Genomic DNA, 5,849 nt, shown 5'->3' on the forward strand with positions numbered 1-5,849 from the left:
AATGCAAGAGAGCCACAAGCCAAGAGAGTGAAATCCTTTGTTTGTGGGATTATGTATTCCCAAATTTACTAGGGTTTGCAATGGCCCTGCCTACTCTAGCCAATGTTCTCTGTTTCCAGGTTTGACTGACAGGTACCTTCCCTAGTCACCCCAGCTTTACTGCACATGTGCCTATCTCCCCAATTGTCCCAGTCCCTTCCCTCAGTAATCTGCAGGGAATGGGCCGGTTGTTTCCTGGGGGGTGTGAAGTTGCAGCTTCCTGGTGAAGCTGCCCAAATGACATGCCTATAATGTCTGGCCTCCCTTTTGTTCCTTTCCTATTATTAATAACTAACTAATTACAATGGTGTTAACGTAAAATAACCATTGAAACCTGTAAAGAATTTTTGTGAGTTTATTTGAGCCAAACTGTCGACATATGCCGGGAAGCAGAACCTCAACGAATTGAGATAGTGCTCCGGAGAATGGCAGGGTTACATCTGTATTTATACATTGCCATCAAAGGAGGAACATAGGTGGGTTACATGAAATTCATTGGTGACAGATTTAAGGAGGTGGGATTAAGCAAAGCGGGGGGGGGGGGGGGGGGAACCTCTGGGATAGGATAAAAAGTAAAATGATGGACACATACTTAGGTGGGTGCAGGAACAATTAACATGATGATGAAGGAATTTGTGATATCTGTCCTGGGCCCGGCACACCTGGCTGTGCCCCAGGGGCTCCATAAAAAGGGAAGTCACAAGTTACCCAGACATCCCAAGGATATGTTATCATAGATGCAAAAAGACAGATGGGCTCAGTTGACCTTATCAGTGAAGATACTGGCCTAGGACGTAACTGCCCACCATAACTGCTTTTAGTTAAAGTTTAATTTCAGACCATCCTTTGTGGTTACTTTAGGTCTCTGAGTCTGCAAGACTGCTATGCAGGCCTTTCCTGAGCTTGTCAGGTCAGCATGTGGCCCCTTTCATCCACAATGGTATCAAATAGACTCCTCAAATGGATGTGGGGAAACTTAAGGGAGGAAAATTGATAGACTGCCTCAGGGCTTCCCTTATGTGAAGATAGTGCCACTGATTACCAGAGTCTAGATTTGTTTTTCCTGGTACTAAGAAGTGTAGGATTTTTCTCCAGGAACATTCAATTGTAGGGCAGAAGCAAGTAAGGGCTACGGCAGTGGTTCTCAACCTTTCTAATGCCATGACCCTTTAATACAGTTCCTCATGTTGTGGTGACCCCCAATTTCATTGTTACAAATTGAACATAATTAAAGCATAGTGATTAATCACAAAATCAATATGTAATTATATATGTGTTTTCCGATGGTCTTAGGCAACCCCTGTGAAAGGGTCATTCGACCCCCAAAGGGGTCGCGACCCACAGGTTGAGAACCACTGGGCTACAGAGTTTTAAGCCAACAATAAAAGGATAATGAGGCCAGTGAATCCAGGCTTATAAAGTGTTTGAAGATAATTAATTCCAAGTAAGGAGGAAATCCAGCATGTCAACAATAGGGTCATTAATCTTGACAAAGGGAGTAAAACAAGATTCAAGAGAAGAAAGAATTATGGAAGAAATGACAGATAAGGAGAAGAGGAGGTGCTGCACACAGATCTCGAAGGAGAACATGCTGATAAATGTTCATCCTTGTAATTGAATAGTATATTGAATGAAAACGGAAGGGCCACCAAGGGAGTTGAATTATTGCAGGGTCCTAACAATTATAGCAGCATCAGTTACCATTCATTGAATGCTTGTTATGTCCTAGGTACTATGCTAAATTCTTTACTTGCACTCTCTTACGTAATCCTCACATAAACCCTATGAGGTAGATAATATTATCCCCTTTTTCTGGAAGATGAAAATGAGGCCTGGAGAAGTTGTGTAAGGGACAGGCAAGTGGCAGAACTGGGATTCCCACCCAGCTCTCCCATGTTTTCAACCCAGAGCACTTAACCATTGCCATGCATGCAAAAGTTACAGTAAATAGCAATTCTATAGTATTGCTTCTATTCATACCTGAAGATGTTTGTTTTTTAAAAATACATAGATGTGGGAAAATAGGAGTGTCACATCTTTAATAAACTTATTAAAAATTTTCCTAGTATTTATGGGCCTGTTTTTCTTAAGAACACACCATCCTATATAATAAAACCCTAATATGCAAATGGACCGAACAGCGGAACAACTGGCAGAATGACCAGTCACTGTGACGCGCACTGACCACCAGGGGGCAGAAGCTCAATGCAGGAGCTGCCCCCTGGTGGTCAGTGTGCTCCCACAAGGGGATTGCCACTCAGCCAGAAGCCGGGCTCACGCCTCCACTGCAGGCAAGTGGTAAGGAGTGAGGGGTCCCAGACTGCAAGAGCCCTGGACTGCAAGAGGGATGTCTGACTGCCGGCTTAGGCCCGATCCCCCGGGGGGCGACCGGGCCTAAGCTGGCAGGCGGACATCCCCTGAGGGGTCCTGGACTGCGAGAGGGCGTAGTCTGAGCTGTTGGGACACCCCCCCCCCCCCAGTGCACGAATTTCATGCACTGGGCCTCTAGCTTATTAAATAAACACCATCTTATCCAACTGTTGTCTTAGGCTAGGAACTTTAAGTCAGAGTGCCTATATGTGTAAGCAGAGTAACTGAGCACGTTGGGCTTTATTTGTGGTAGTTCTCCTGTGGTGTGTGCCCAACTATTAGATAGGTCAGAGGTTCCTGTGTTCTGGGGTCTTCCCTATGCACTGGCATGCATGTTGGGCTGGCCTGGGAGACTCAGCTGCCCCATATGCTGGCTTCACTTTGGTTGCACTGATGGATCTGCTCCCTGAAAGTCTGGGTGGCAGAAGGAAAGAGGCAAAGAACCGCCTGTGGCTTCTGGCTCCTTTCCTGCAGTTGGGGGAGTAATGAAGGAAATTGGACAGGTCAGAAAGCCCTCTGAGGCCTTTCTGAAGCTCCCAGGATCGGTAACCCTGTGAGATCTAGGCCACCAAATTTCTCCACCTCTTCTGCTGGGGGCACTTCAGGACTGAGGGGCACAAACCCAGCCTTTTTTTTCCTTATTCCTTCAAGTCGTTCTCCAGCCCCTTCTACAGAAAGGAAGGGACTGCAATTGCTTAACTTTTCTGTTCCCCACAAACTTTCTGAACACAGTTTCATAAGTACCACATGCCATAAAGTGTCACCTGGACTCCCTGAATGAATAACCCAAGGATCTTCAGAATAACCCAAGCTTTCTTAGAAAAGTTTTCTTGATTCTCTTGCTTATCCTTCCCACTGCTGACTCCAGAGAGTCACCTTCATGCATAAAAGTGACAGAAATTACAGTCACTTTGTGGAAACCCCCTCTTTTTTACTAACTATGCCCAAACACAGCACAATAAAATGACTATGCTGTCATTAAATACACCTTATAAACTTTTTGGTAAGGTTTACTTGATTGTGACACTGAAGTCAGTGTGTGGATGCTGAAGCATCCTACTTATGCTCCACCAGTGTGGCTGGCCACTCACAATTAAAAACCCGGAGGAGACTCTGTAACAGCCACAGGTGACTCTCATTCAAGCATTTGGTTTTGCCACTGTTCTTGTCATGTCTGCTGGTGCATGTCTTTTTTTTGAGGAGCTCACAAGCTGACCCTTTTGTGAGAGTTTGGTCAAGACAACATGGAATGGATCATTTGGTCATGAGAATAGCAAGTCAGTGAGTAGAGATTAAAACCGGTTAAGATGGATGCTGTCTTAACTATACCAGGTTTAATTTTGTTGTGTGGATTATATCCTGTTTGCCTTGCAGAATGTACCTAAGCCTGGACACAAGAGAACAGACTCCACCCACAGCAGCAATGAGTCTGAATATACCTTTAGCACCGAAATTGCAGAAACTGAAGACATTCCATTGAGGACAGAGGTACACTTTGTTTTGTTTTATTTTATTTATTCATTTATTTATATTAATTTTAGAGAGAGGAAAGGAGAGAGAGAGAGAGAGAGAGAGAGAGAGAGAGAGAGAGAGAGAGAGAAAGAGAATCTATGTGAGAGAGTTGTAGAATTTCCACTCAGCCAGCTTTCCTGTGGTTCTGGATGATGTCCGTTTTGTCTTTTAGTTGTAGTTTTGAAGTGGTTGTGCGAGGCAGCAATTTCAGGTGTTTACCTATGCCGCCATCTTGGTTTCTCCTCTGTTTCATTCTTTTTAACAGCTATAAAGTATGTCATAATTTGGCTCTACCATAATTTATTTAAAAATAATCCCATTAACTAATATTTGGGTTCTTTGCAGTTTTTTGCAATTACAAAAATAATGCTGCAATGAACATCTTTTTCCATATATTTTTGTGTACTTGTGTAAGTAGTATATCTGTGGGATTAATTCTTAAACATAGATTGCTAGCTTAAAGGGTATCACACGTTTAAATTTTAATAGATATAACTAACTTGCTCTTTTAAAAGGCCTACTTTTACTTCCACTAACATCATATCATGTAAGACCCTTTTACCAAAACATGGCATTATAAATCTTTCCAGTCTTTGCCAATCTAATAGGGGAAAAATAATACCTCACTGTTGTTTAATTTGCCTTTCTCCTATTAGCTAGGTTGACCTATTACATGTATACTCTTTGGTCCTTTATATTTTTTTGTAAGTTTGCCTATTTTTTTTCTGTTGGGCTGTGCATCATTTTCTCATTGACTTATACATCTTCTGGATTGTCTTGACCGTCTTATTTTTTCTGGGGATTAGGAGCCAAGTGAGAAGAAGGTACCACTGGACATGTCACTGTTCCTCAAGCTCCAGAAGCGGGTCACGGAGCTGGAGCAGGAGAAGCAGGTGATGCAGGATGAGCTGGACCGCAAGGAGGAGCAGGTGCTCCGCAGCAAGGCAAAGGTGCGCACTGCTGTCCACCCCAGGGCCGCGGGCAGACCCAGCACTGAGGCTGGGACTTTATATCCAGTTCTGCAGTTTCTTCTTAATGGAAGCCCAGCCCAGAAGTACTTTAACCAAGTAGGATTTGGTTCAAGTAGTGAGGGCTGACCTCTCCTCACTGTTTTCTGCAGAGCAAGGAAATATTCTAAGAGTAAAAAATGTAACAATTAAAATATAACTACTTGTTCATAAAATTTCTAATTTATCTCTTCCTTAGGAAGAAGAACGGCCACAAATTAGAGGTGCAGAACTGGAATATGAGTCACTCAAGGTAATGGAATATTTCTGCCCAAGACCCGAAATAGAGATCTGCTGAGAGCCTCTCTTTTTCTCAGAGAATATGTTTCAGGGCACTGGAGGCCCTAGCTTAAGTTTTATGCAGGCTTTACTTCTAGCCTTGTATTACTTCCTTTTATAGGTTCTATTCTGTACAAAATGGAGTTCAGTCTAAATAGAAACAGGACCAGTAGCTAAAATTTGAGGCTGTAGAAGGTAGTAAAGGACATGGACTCTAGCATCTGCCTGGGTTCAGATGCTAAATCCACCACTATATGGCTGTGTGCAAGTCATGTATCCTTCCTGTGCCTCCGTTTTCTATAATATGGGCATATTGATAATATTTATCTTATAGGACTCTTATGAGGATTATGTGAACTAATCCATGTAAATTGGTTAGAATAGTGCTCAGTGCTGTTTTTAATAGTATCCAACAAATGTTGGCTATTATCATTATCATCATTTTTAAAATACAGGTATTTTATGTATCAGCTCTAATTCTTACAACAGTCCTGCAAGTCAATATTTTAGTTCCCATTTTATAGATAAGAAAATCAAAGCTAAGAGATATAAATAACTCCCCTAAGCTCACCCCACTGGAAACTTACAAGAAACAGGATTTGAACATTGGTATCTCTGGCTTCAAACCCCCAAACCCCACTG

General features: G+C 42.7%; 1 long non-coding RNA gene across 1 annotated transcript; it reads left to right on the forward strand.

Annotated features, from left to right (window-relative positions):
• Positions 1–3,782: 3,782 nt before the first annotated feature.
• Positions 3,783–5,182, forward strand: LOC102418029. Its single transcript, XR_331094.3, has 3 exons — positions 3,783–3,897; positions 4,728–4,871; positions 5,128–5,182. It is a non-coding gene; the product is annotated as an uncharacterized LOC102418029 (long non-coding RNA).
• The last annotated feature ends 667 nt before the right edge of the window (positions 5,183–5,849 follow it).

The sequence above is a fragment of the Myotis lucifugus genome, unplaced genomic scaffold (assembly GCF_000147115.1).
Source record: "Myotis lucifugus unplaced genomic scaffold, Myoluc2.0 scaffold_9003, whole genome shotgun sequence".
NCBI lineage: Eukaryota > Metazoa > Chordata > Mammalia > Chiroptera > Vespertilionidae > Myotis > Myotis lucifugus.